At 42.5% G+C, this 13,173-nt stretch overlaps 1 protein-coding gene across 2 annotated transcripts in view; it reads left to right on the forward strand.

Moving 5' to 3' along the window:
- Positions 1-13,173, forward strand: part of LOC126336137 (suppressor of lurcher protein 1-like) — a 659,041-nt gene that overhangs the window by 23,922 nt on the left and 621,946 nt on the right. The window lies entirely within an intron of this gene.

Raw genomic sequence — 13,173 nt, forward strand, 5'->3', positions numbered from 1 at the left:
GTGTGATGTGCAACTCAAATTATAGCCGTCGTATAGCGATTCTTATGTCATTTGTAGCTGCCAAGATTTACATTAAAAATCTTATAGCGCTATCTATTGGAAAAAATTTCGTTGCATATTTTTTGTTACATGACATATTCTCTTGGGATAATAATATGCTGTTCGAAATTTTACGTCTTTCAGTGTAGATCTCTTTCCGCAGAGTTTTGAAACTGGTACTGTAATTATAGACACCGTGAATCAATAAGTGACAGTAATGTAAGAAGGGCTTGTTTGGCTGATAGGCCATTTCACCCCTGATGTACCTCCCGAAACTGCAGATTTTCAGAAGTCTTGTAAGACGAAGCGCACTGCTGGTCGACCACTGTCTGTAAGCCAAGATAATTTCTATCCACGCCGGCCCTAGTAATCACAGCAAGCGCTGAACAATGAAAACACGCTTCACAGGTTTTGCGGAATTTAAAGGTGGGTCGAAAATACCTTTCCTTTATCTATTACCATCACAAATAAAAGTAGCTCCTGAAAGCTGCTCGACGACGACGGAAGTTGTCTTAATTAATCTAACAGATAATTAATTTTTCTGTTGAATCTTTTACTTAGGATTATCCTTGTCATCAAAAACTTTTAATGGGCAAAACAGGAATACTCAGCCGAGTAGAAAAAACTTGCTGACAGTGTCGAGATTCCCTTGCACGACTGACTGCAGTCAACACCAAATACAAGGAAACATTCAGTTTAGCAGTGCGTTGCCCTAGTTCTCAGTTCGTGAATTTGTTTAAATATAAACGGGAAACACTTTCTCGTAGGAAGTTAAGAAACTGTAAGCAGAAGGCCACTCGCGGAATGTCTACGACCGCAGCGTTTTACGTAGGACTGGATAACGCTTCTCATTTGTACAGGAGCTTCTGGAGTGTCCTAGTCTGAGAAAGAATCACTAGCTACATTTATATCCGATTTCGAGCATACCTGTAATAGGCAACTCAACCATTTATCCAAGGGTGGAAGACGTCGTAAACACACTTGAAAATGTAAATAAATGTCATAGGAAAGGGTATTCATTCATTTATTTTACTTTATAAAATAAAAAATTATGGGCAAAAAATTGAAATTTATAACCGATAAAAGTATGGTTTTCTATACAGATTATAAAAAAGATCGACATATTAGATTCATTAGATTTCCGACCTTAAGCCGCATATAACCCACTTCCTCAACATACTTCGGCCGTACATCTTCCAGCCTCATTTCAAGTGAACGGAGAGACTGAAGCTGCAATACTTCTGTCTGTTCTTTGGTACACAACGGCCACAGGCCTTCGGCGCCAAAGAATTTCGCATAACCTGGATCTATGATTAGACGCTTCATCTATCCTGGGATATGCATCGAGCCGCGCTATAGATGCGTCTTTCCCGATTAATCAAAGAAAGTGCCCAATTCCATTCTTTGTCCATACTGAAACTCCTATATATACTAATTAAATCTTTCTTCAAACATATTTTCATTGCTTTATCGGCGGTTTTCTAAATCACTTAGTCGACGCCAGCATTTTCACGACGTCGCGCACCATAGAGTCTACAGTGTCGATACACTGCTCTGTCACAGCCAATTCATTGTGGTGTAAGAGCTTGGTGTTCCGTGCATCGATTATCGACTGTACGCGTCGTCTGTCTGATGTATGAAAGGCTACACTCGCAGTGGATATTGTAGACCATGACCTTGTAGAGTATCAAGTCATCCTTGACGATGTCCGACCCCGGTAGCTGAGTGGTCAGCGCCACAGCATGTCAATCGTAAGGGCCCGGGTTGTATTCCCGATTGGGTAGGAGATTTTGTCCGCTCGGTGACTGGGTGTTGTGTTTCCTAATCATCAACATTTCATCCCCATCGACGTGCAAGTCACCGAAGTGGCGTCAAATAGAAAGACTTGCACCCGGCGAACGTTCTACCCGACGGGAGGCCATAGTCACAAGACATTTTGTCCTTGACGAGATTCAAAAGAATTGATGGGTTTTGTTGAAATCGAAATACCACTTTAAATTTGTGCTTGATTAGAATCCGACCTATTTTTGACGACATGCTTCGCACATGTAGCTATTTCATCTTCCTCAAGTTCTTGTGAAATCTTATGATTTTAAAACGCCCTAAATATCATCTCTAAAAAATAAGTTACGAGGGCCGTTCGATCCGTAACACAACAACATATTTTTTATCGATGCATTTCGGTTGAAAAATTGCGGAATTTCTTCCCACTTCAGTTACTGCAGTTTTATGAAGTTCTGATAGGTGGTGGTGCTGTAAGTTGCGTTCACAATGACGTCTGTAACGGAGATGCATTCCAAACAGACAGCTGTCATTGAGATTCTTTTGACGGCATACCACAGCATCACAGATATTCAGATTTTCTACGGAGGATTGGAAATGAACATAAGCACGGTGAGTCGTTGGGCGAAACGTCGGTCATCAACGCAACAAGCAAACGTAAACCTGTCCAGTTCCCGCATGGCGGCCGACCCCACGTTGTTGTGAATGCTGCATTGTGGATCATCCGGATACTCTAGTTTGAGATGATCGACTTATCACAGTCAAATACCTCGCTATTCAACTGGACGCCTCTGTTGTTAGTACTGACAAACTCGTCCACCAATTTTAGTATTCGAAGGTGTGTGCCTGCTGAATTCCTCTCCGCCTAACAGAAGACCATAAAGAGCAACGGAGGACTGTCAGTGCTCAATTTCTTGCTCGTTATAGGTTTTCTGGTGACAATTTTCTGTCAATATCGCCACAGGCGACGAATTATGAATTCATGATTTCTAACCGGAAACAAAATTACAGTCCATGGCTCCACACCACCTCTCCTCCGAAGAAAAATTTCAAAGCCTCACCCTGAGACGGTAAATTCTTGGCGACGGTCTTTGGGACTCTCAAGGGATATTCTGTTTGATGTCCTCTTTCATGGTGCAAAATCAATTCTGAAGTTCATTGTGTTACCCTTAGGATATTTAATATACGGCTTCAGAGTGTTCGTCACCGCAAAAATGCAAACGACCTTCTTCCTCTCCACAACACACAGAGTCTCACACAACTCTGCGCTCATTAGAAGACTCCAACCTCATTGGATTGTTCTTCCCCATCCACCCTACAGCACACATCTCGCACCTCAAGTTTTAAATCCGTTTGGCACAGTGAAGGGAGCACTCCTCGGAAAGCAGTAGGTGGATGATGGACAGACGATTGAAGTTGCTGGCTCCGACATCGTCAGTAGGCTGGTACCGTGCTGGCATACAGTCCCCACCAGTAAGTAGCGAAAGGTCGACGCACATAAGGAAGATTTTGTAGAAAAATTGGATTTTATAGCCTAAATATGGGGAATTGTATGTCGTATTGGAATCCTGAACAAAAAAATCTGGTTTTAGAACGAAAATATGTTGCATTACTTATTGAACGCCCCTCGTATTACAAAGAGTTTTTGATCTCCAACTTTGGTACCCCAGCTGACACCATCCTACAGACTCATGTTGGGCTGTCAGTCTTTGGTGAAAGGTTACCGAAAAGCTGCTACACACCACAGTTACCAGAAAAAGAGAATTTCTAATTTCTAAGTTGCTGCTACGTGAATACACACACATCAAAAAAAGTTTTGCATCACCTAGGCTCCGAGAGTTCCGCAACCTGTGCAGAAAATTGGAATAAAGATCAACACAAACATTATTGTCACCCTTTTTATTGCTCATGAAAACCACACATTCCATGTTGTACCATCATACAGCGGGACCTTCAGAGGTGGTGGTCCAGATTGCTGTACACACCGGTACCTCTAATACCCTGTAGCACGACCTCTTCCACTGATGCATACCTGTATTCGTCGTGGCATACTATCCACAAGATCATCAAGGCACTGTTGGTCCACATTGTCCAACTCCTCAATAGCGATTCAGCTTATATCTCTCAGAGTGGTAGGCGGGTCACGTCGTCTATAAACAGCTCTTTTCAAATAATCCCAAGCATTTTCGATGGGGTTCATGTCTGGAGAACATGCTGACCAGTCTAGTCGAGCGATATCGTTGTCCTGAAGGAAGTCATTTACAAGATTTGCACAATGGCAACACGAATTTTCGTCCATGAAGACGAATGCCTCGGCAATATGCTGCCGATATGGCTGCATTATCTGGCGGAGGATGGCATTCGTGTATCATACAGCCGTGTACATCGGCCCTACATAACGCAACCCCCAAAACAGCAGGGAACTTTCACCTTTCTGCACTCGCTAGACAAGGTGTTAAAAGCATTCGGCTTGACCGGCTATCTGGTTGAAGGCATATGCCACACTCATTGGTAAAGAGAACGTGATGACCATCCTGAGCGGTCCATTCAGCATGTTGTTGAGCCTTGTCTGGTCAATCTGTACCACGCTGCATGGTCGTTTACATCTTCGGGCGGGTTTGGTAACATCTCTGGTCAAAGGGACAGTGTCTGTGATACATTTTCCACAGTCAACGGCTATCTTCAGTAGCTCTGGGAACCGGGATGATGCAAAACTTTTTTGATATGCGTAGTTTGTTCCGTAGAGTCTGGGACATTTAGTGAGGTGGAAAGTCTTGGGTCCGTCCAAGGGTGGTTTCCGAGGAAAAGGCGGGTGCTCAGACTCAGATTAAAATAATTAGAATCACAAGTAATACGTATGTGACTTAGTCTCCCTAACATTCTCCTGCAAATCCAAATAGTATTCCACACTAGTCCGTCATATAGGCACGTTCGTCATAAACACTCACAGTAACATAGAAACAAAACAGTAACACTGCGGAGGCTCCAAGTGAACACGGTTAGAATGGCTGGTGTCAGTGTTGGATCGTCCTAAGCCGGGTCGCTCTTCGCAATGCCAGCAGTGCGTGTGTCCACGAGACGGTAATGGGATGGCAGGACAGTCACTTGTGTTGCTTCCGCCCTCTGGACTTTGAATGGTGTCTGTAGTGTACAACACCACAGAAAGCATGGTCGATATGTTCATCACTAGCACTGAATATCGTATCTGCAACACCCTTCATCTGTGTGGACCTATTTTATAGACGGAATATCTGCGACGACAGTCATTAAGGCCATGAAACAATCGATTTCTTTGGCCGACCGTCAGATCTGTTTTGCCTCGTTTTATCTCTGCATCTCAGAATGGAGATCATATAGTCTCCTTGGCCATATGTCGCGATCACATTGTATTCTGTTCTCTATTTTTGTACATTTAATACCTTATCTAAGAAATGTGTCTAGTAGGATCGCTATGTCGCTGTTCAAGAACTATATTTCCCTTTATGAGCCAAATGCAGGAAGAAGAAATAGATAGCACCACTTCAGGAAACGGTGTGGCGTCATGTGTTTCTTCTCATCCTTGTATGCCTCCACATAAGAGCTTGACAAACACATTCAGGACGCTTAAGTCACCACAGTAGCCTCTCGCTACCTTGGTGTACCTTGCAGATAACGAAGACTGGTCAACAGGGTTGTTAAGACTTTAGTGTTTCCCACTAAGAGGATTTTATCAATGAGGACAACGATTTAGAATTTGAAATGAATATACTAGAGTTCTTTTTACAAAAAAAATGATGATACTTCAGAAAGTAACGATGTTATCTGAGAGAAAAAGTTTATTCAGTATACCAAAGAGATACATGAAATTACTAAGGCAATGTTACGTACACTGACTAACAATAAAGGGAAGCATCCAGGAGACGTGGTCAGATGGCAATGCAACTTGCAATGGTGGTGGTGGTTAGTGTTTAAAGTCCCGTCGACAACGAGGTCATTAGAGACGGAGCGCACACTCGGGTTAGGGAAGGATTGGGAAGGAAATCGGCCACGCCCTTTCAAAGGAACCATCCCGGCATTTGAAACGATTTAGGGAAATCACGGAAAACCTAAATGAGGATGGCCGGAGACGGGATTGAACCGTCGTCCTCCCGAATGCGAGTCCAGTGTGCTAACCACTGCGCCACCTCGCTCGGTAACTTGCAATGTGTGTGCACGCCACAGGCAGGTATGCAAATGAACGGAGTTGTTTCCTTGTGACAGCAAGAAATACCAGCAGAGTGCATTACTTTTCTTCGTTTTATTGTTGCTACGAGACATAATAGGGAATACAAGGGGCGTAAAGAGCAGCAGATGCTGAGTGATCACTGTGATGGACACGAAGACGCCGCCTACTTATGTGAGCCAGCGTTATCAGCTCAAGGTAGATTTGTGAGGAATTCCGATGTGAAAGTAGCCCGAAGTTGGACTGCATAGGGCCGTGAGGAGAGGCATACTTTATAAGCACACGGTTGACCACGTCCGACCACCGCAAGGAAAGGCGCCTTATTTGTGCACCAAGTATTGTAATCCGACCATATATGCTCTTGCAGTCCGAGAACTAGTAACAGACCCCCTTAACATTCTGTTATTCTGCACCGTTGATCCTGGTGTATCACCAGTCAGCAGCCAGACAAGGGACAGCCGAGTTTGGAGCGTTGCTGTGACAGGGAAGCATGCATTGCGTTGCAATGTGTTCAGAGATGAAATTCGGTTGATGCAGGACCCTGGATGACGTCGACGAGTTCGGAGGTAAGCTGGACAAAATTATAGAGATGCGCAATGGTCTAACTCCTGGCGTCACTGCGTGGGAAGCCCTCAGATATGGTTTCAGGTCATTGATGGTAGTGACGGAGAGAATTCTGGATGCACAGTGGTACACCACTGCTGAGCTTCACCCTCATGTGTCGCCTCTCATTCGATCGTGTCATGGTGTCAGCTTTCAGCACCACAATGTTCGTCGGCACATTGAACTTGTCTAAATGACCGTTCTGCATGATGCTGAGTTAACCCCGTGGCCAGCAAGTTCCCCAAACATGTCTCCGATATAATGCTTGGGACCAACTGCGGTGTTAATTTCATCCCAGCGGCAGTATCTGGGATATCAGTGATACAGGAGTCCAGCTTGCCGTAGGAGAGAATACGACTTTATGACACGCTTCGAAACCGAACCATAGCATACATCCAAGCCAGAGACGGTACAACATCATTTTCCTCCAAGTTCTTTGTTAATTTGACTCAATTTTGTGATCACTGCTGTAACTTAACCTACTCTATAAACCGGTGAAGTTCTATTTCTTTTCCTCTTTCCCTTCTAGGTGCTACACTTTTTTTGTCATGCAGTGTATCTTCAGGACATGTACCATATCGACCCTTTGTTCCTGAAACCTGTCTGGCGTAATGGGCAAGGGTAGCTGGTCGACCGACGTATGAGAACCTTCACATTTCCCCCTACTTCTCTAAACAAATTTGTCAAACTGGACCTAATTCAGTGTCCAGATCTAGGAACCACTTACCAACAGCCTCCTGAACGATGGCATCAGATGGGGTGGTGACGAGCCAAGTGAGTCTTTAACGGACCGAAAGGATGAAAACAACTTGATGGGAGATGTTGTTGGGCTGAGATTGTTGGACTATAGTTTCCATCGGAACGCCAGACCAAACAAAGCTTGACTGCTGTCGTATGTGATCCGGCAGAGAGGGGCAACAACACAACAGACTTTTAATACAATCTCAGTTGTTTCCGTTGAATCGCCTTCTGCAGTAGTTCCTAAGTGACACAACAACTGGCAGGATTCACAAAGATTACAAAACCACGCAGCGTCAGTAATACATCATTCTGTTACAAAAAGCCGAGTAGACTTCCAAGACTGCGGAAGACGACTAAGCGAAAACTTCAAGATATACAGAAAAGACACATTTCTCTGGACTGAGCCTCTCTCCACGTTTCAACTGACATTACATGTGCTGGACGTAGTTATCGTTCGTGAACTGACAAATGTCAATATATGCTTAAAATTCATTGAAGTTTCCGTCGATGCGACTTGCCGGCAGCAACGACAGCAGCACGCTGCAGATTGGTCGCCTGACTGCAGGCTATTTCTGTGTGAAAATACGGAGTGGGTAATTTGTCGATAGTCAGCTGCGTGATGCCACAGAAGACGGATCTAAATGCGTGCGGCTGCGCAAGAGTTGGCCGACCGCTGCCCGGCGGAGCTTCAGCCTCCCACAGCTTCATCGGTCGCTCCATATACGACGACCATGGTAATGGCGAACATATAAAGGACAACGTCTTACGACGAACCGGGCAACGAACGCGGCACACGCAGCTCGCGAGCAGGACAATGGAGCATAAGGCCCCCGCCTTAGGAAAGTCATCCCTCGATCTCTCAGGCACAGGTAGGATGAGGGAACCAGGCAGCCGAAATCAAGCAGGAACGTTAGACTAGAAACACACACTCCTCCTCCTCCTCAGATAATTCAACAGCTACCTGCGTACCAAGCCACGGTAGCACCTCCCAGGACAGAAGACTCCGAGAAGAGCACGCTAAATAACTCCTACCACTGATAAGGGAGAGGGCATTCCACGTAATGCAGCCAGAGTTACCAAATTCGTCAGATTCTAGGCCACCGAACATTGATGCTCGACCACCCTATCAGGGGTAAGACCAAAAGTCTTGTTGTCCGTAAATTATCGGGCATAAAATACAAAACAGTCTCACGAAGGACATCACAAAAAGACAGCATAACTAATACTCCCTCTCACAGCCTGACGACAATCAGATGGAGCTGTCAACGGAACAGAGGGCTGCAGGAACGAGCAACGACTCAAACCCTGCACCGATTCAAAACCGTCCAACACCACCATTGAGGATACTAGCTATTATTGAGGATGTGCTACACGACTATCATTTTGGCTTTAGGAAAGGTAATGGCACCAGAGAGACACTTCTGACGTTGCGGTTGACAATGGAAGCAAGAGTAAAGAAACATCAAGACACGTTCATAGTATTTGTCGACCTGGAAAAATCGTTTGACAATGTAAAGTGATCCTAGATGTTTCTCAGACTCTTATTCCAAGTGTAACGTTCTCCCTCATTCTCCCACCACAGAGGTGTGGTACTAAAGTTTTGCACCACGTCGTACACAGAAAGTGTCGTCCTAAGATATTTGGTGTTTGGGAATTTTTTTTAAGGTCACCAGTCTTTTCCTGGGTTTTCTACCTTGTGCTAATCTTTCAATCTCTGTGTAACTATTACACTCCTAAAACCACTTTTTATCTTATTATTGTCTGCGACTGCCACTACTGTTTCTCCTCTCACTGGTACAAAGGATTCAGCAGAGCCTAAAAGCAATATTAATTGCTACGTCTCTCACTATCTTGCTATCCAAACATCACCATAGTCGACAGTCAAAAAATTTCATCTCTTACGGGGAACCAGTTACTTAACGTCGTTAACGATAAATGCAGGTTGGTAGTACAGACAGTAACATTATAGTTATCGCAGATTATTAACGTCAGCTATAAACTACTCGCCGACATCTGCCAAGTAACCATTTTGCAAGCGAATAACTGCACGAAGTACGTCAATTAACAACCAGCTATAGGGAGCAGCTCCTAACATTCTAGACCGGCATCAGCAAAGGCAAACAGACCGCCACTGAACAGAACGCCCGCAGTCGATAATTGTGGCTACCCGGTTTTGTTAGTTCTGTCAGAGGTTCAAAGCGCATTCAGCCGCTAGTTACAAGTCTGCCTCCTGCAGAAAGACGTCGCTGGGGTGCCCTTTACCCTGCAATCATGTGGCCCTTGAGAAGGTTCTCCGTTCACTGCCGGCAAAGGTGAATAGTTTACGAACGTGTAATACAACAGCAGTAAGTCCATTTTTGAAGATTTCCAATGAAAAGAACTGACAACACAATCATATCTCACAATAACTCGTCTGCTACTTTCTGTTGATCATTCTACACAAAGCTCTTAATTTTTGTAAGGTTGTGAGAAGAAAGTGGTAAGCTAGTAGTCAACCATAAGCTCGAAACGGTCGATAACGCAAAAACTAAATAAATCGAGGTTTTATATGTTTTATACGTCTATTGTCCTGCCTGGCATTTAATCAGCACCATATTGTTACATGGATACTACACGTGATAAAAAAGAAAATAAACACTTAAAACATACAATGCACATAACAGCGAATTGTATATCTCAACAGCACATCGTGCAAGTGGCTACAGATTTAATTCCTTCAGATTCCGAATTAGAACAGGCAAGGAGCCGTAACTTAATCTGGAGTAGAGTATTTTCATTCCCATAAATTCCAGGACACAGAAGTTCATGATGCGTATGCTTGTCTCATATTCTGGAAGAATTTCAGATTTACAATTTATATGTGCTAACCATGAAATACTTTAAGGAAGAACTATAACGAAGTGGTAGAACGTTACTTATCACTGTATACTGACTATTCATTGTGCAATGTTAGTACGTAATTTAATGTAATGACATTGAAGAAGCTAGAGTCGCCTTTCAAATATGAGTTTTATTGAATATCGGTAAACATTACTTGCTGAAATCTTTAAACCTTATGCTATATTTCTCTAAAAGGTACCTCCAAAACCATAGCTTTATTATCACGCCTTAGTGTTACATTCGCATCTACACAAATTCTTTTGTAAGTTAGCAAGGAACAAACATAATTAAAAGAGACATTCACAAAGGACAGAACGGAAGGTATCTCATAAAACTGCTTGAGTAACAGAAGAAAATGTTTGACCAATGAAGGAAGAGGAAAAATGTACAGAGAAGATAGAAATACAGCAATTCAACTCACTTAAAGATGAAATAAAGAGGAAAAACAGGAAAACCTAGGCGAGATGTCAGTAAGAAAAATGGGAAGAAATCGAAAGAGAATGATCGTCAGAAAGACTAATTCAGCCAACGTAAAAGTCAAAACGACCTTTGATTATGTTAAGAGACAACACGGCAACATTATGATTGCAATACGATTTCCACTTTTAAATACAGAGGAGAAAGAGCAGACAAATGTGAAGAATACACTAAAGCGTGCTACGAGCAGTAATAACTGCCTGATGATGTGATAGAAGAGATAGGAGCCGATATAGAAGATACGGAGGATCCAGTGTTACAATCATATTCTGACAAAACTTTAGAAGACTTGCAATCCAGTAAGCCGAAGGACCTGTTAACATTAATACGGAATTTCTGAATTGATTGGAGAAATGGCCATCAAACCACTAGGCACTACTCAGGTTTGCCTGCAGAATTATGAGTCTTGAAGCATACCATCTGACTTGTGGAAAACTATTCTGCCTCAATCTCGAAATCAGAAAGGAAAAGAAGTGGGACAATTATAGCATAGTCGGTTTAACAGGTGATGCATTCACGAATAACATGCAGAAAAACGCGAAAGAAACTGATCACTTACGTGACGATTATAGTCTGGCTTTATAAAACATGAAGGGTGCAAGGGAGATAGTTCTGGCGTAGCGACTGTATAATGCAAGCAAGACTTTAAGAAAATCAAGACACGGTCATAAGACTGGTCGACCTACGAAAAGCGTTTGGCAGTGTAAAATTGTCAACATTCTCGAAAACCAGGAGAATAGATGTAACCGATAGGGAAAGACGGGTAATATATAAAATATTCCAATAAAAGGACATGAAAATGAACGACCAAGAACGAAGTACTTCGATTAGAAATGGAATAAGACAGAAAAATATTCTTTCGGTCCTGCTGCTGAGATATCGAGGAATCAATGATCTACTTAAAGGAAAGTTTTCAGATTATGATTTAAATTAAAGGTCAAAGTCAGGATGAATTGCAGGACGTGTTTATTGTAATGAACAATGTAATTAACACACAATATGGATTCGGAGTAAATCGACAAAAGACGAACAAAATGTAGAGTAACAAAAATGAGTTTAGCCATAAGGTTAACATCAAAACTGTGAAACACGAAGTAGAAGAAGGAAACTGGTACATTGTAAGCCAAGTAAAATACGTCTCACGAAGTAGTACAAGAAGAGCAGACTAGCACAGCCAGAAATGGTAATTCCTAGTGAAAAGAAGTATACTACTGTCAAACGTCGGCTTTAATTACAGGAATAAATATCTGAGATTGTATCTTTGGAGCACAGCATTGTGGATTGGTGTAAAACCGCAGAAGAGGAGAATCAAAGCGTCTGTGATGTAGTGTCACATAACGATGTTGAACATCATGTGCACTGAAAAATTAGAAGTCAGACGCTTCTCCCCATAATCGGCGAGCAGGAAAAAAAAGTGGATAACATTGACAAAATGAATGGAAAGTATTACGACATATGTATTTAGATATTAAGGATTGACTTCCTTCAGGCAACTGCAGAGGATGAAAACTTTAGTGAAATAATGTGATTCGAATGTATTCAACAAATAGTTGAGGGTATTGGATACAAATCATCACCTAAAATAAAGACATTGACACAAGAGAGGAATTAGTGGCGAGTTTCATCAAATCTCTCCGAAGATCTAATGTTCTCTAATGTTTTTCCATTTCTCTGCACGGGCAATGGACAGATGACGGAACGTAAAATCAGTTTCAGGGTTGCTTCGATGTACAGGGTGAGTCACTAACTATTGCCACCGAGAATCACTCCGAAAGTACATGAAAGTCAATTTTTTTAATGGTATGCAATAGTTTGGTACTTATTTTCTGATAGCGGCTATCGAGACGAATCCAATGACGTGTAACAGTAAGGTCTTTGAAAACCAACGAAGGTCAAAAACATACGTTGAACGTCCAGTAGAGAAGGTGTTCGAAGTGAGGACTATTGGTATCAACGCAGTGCTGCCACATTCTTATCGTGGATTGAGTGGTATTCCTTATCACTTCGACACTTATCGAAGCACATACTCAGCGCTCTGTCAATTTAATTGAAGTATAATCACCCCTCTATGTATGTATGTATCTGTTTATGTTCCACATCTCCTCATAAACCATTACACCTGTTTCATTCAAACTTGGCACTAATATCACTTATTTTCTCGAAATAATACCTGTGGACTTCAGAAAAAGTTATGTAGCCAATGAATCGTAAATTCTCGCAATGCATTCATCTTTTGTTTGAGAATGAGATCACTTAGCGACCGAGAACAAACTTTAGACAAGATTTCAAACCTGTACGAATTTTTTTCTTTCTGTGAACTTCCGCAAAATGATGACAGGAAAAATATTTATCGATTACTACATTTTCCCTTTTTAAGCAGAAAACTGCGGCATCAGGCATGATATTTCAATGTATTACTTCTTTACTACCAACTGCACTCGTGGTACATT

This window comes from Schistocerca gregaria, chromosome 2, assembly GCF_023897955.1.
Source record: "Schistocerca gregaria isolate iqSchGreg1 chromosome 2, iqSchGreg1.2, whole genome shotgun sequence".
NCBI classification, from domain to species: domain Eukaryota; kingdom Metazoa; phylum Arthropoda; class Insecta; order Orthoptera; family Acrididae; genus Schistocerca; species Schistocerca gregaria.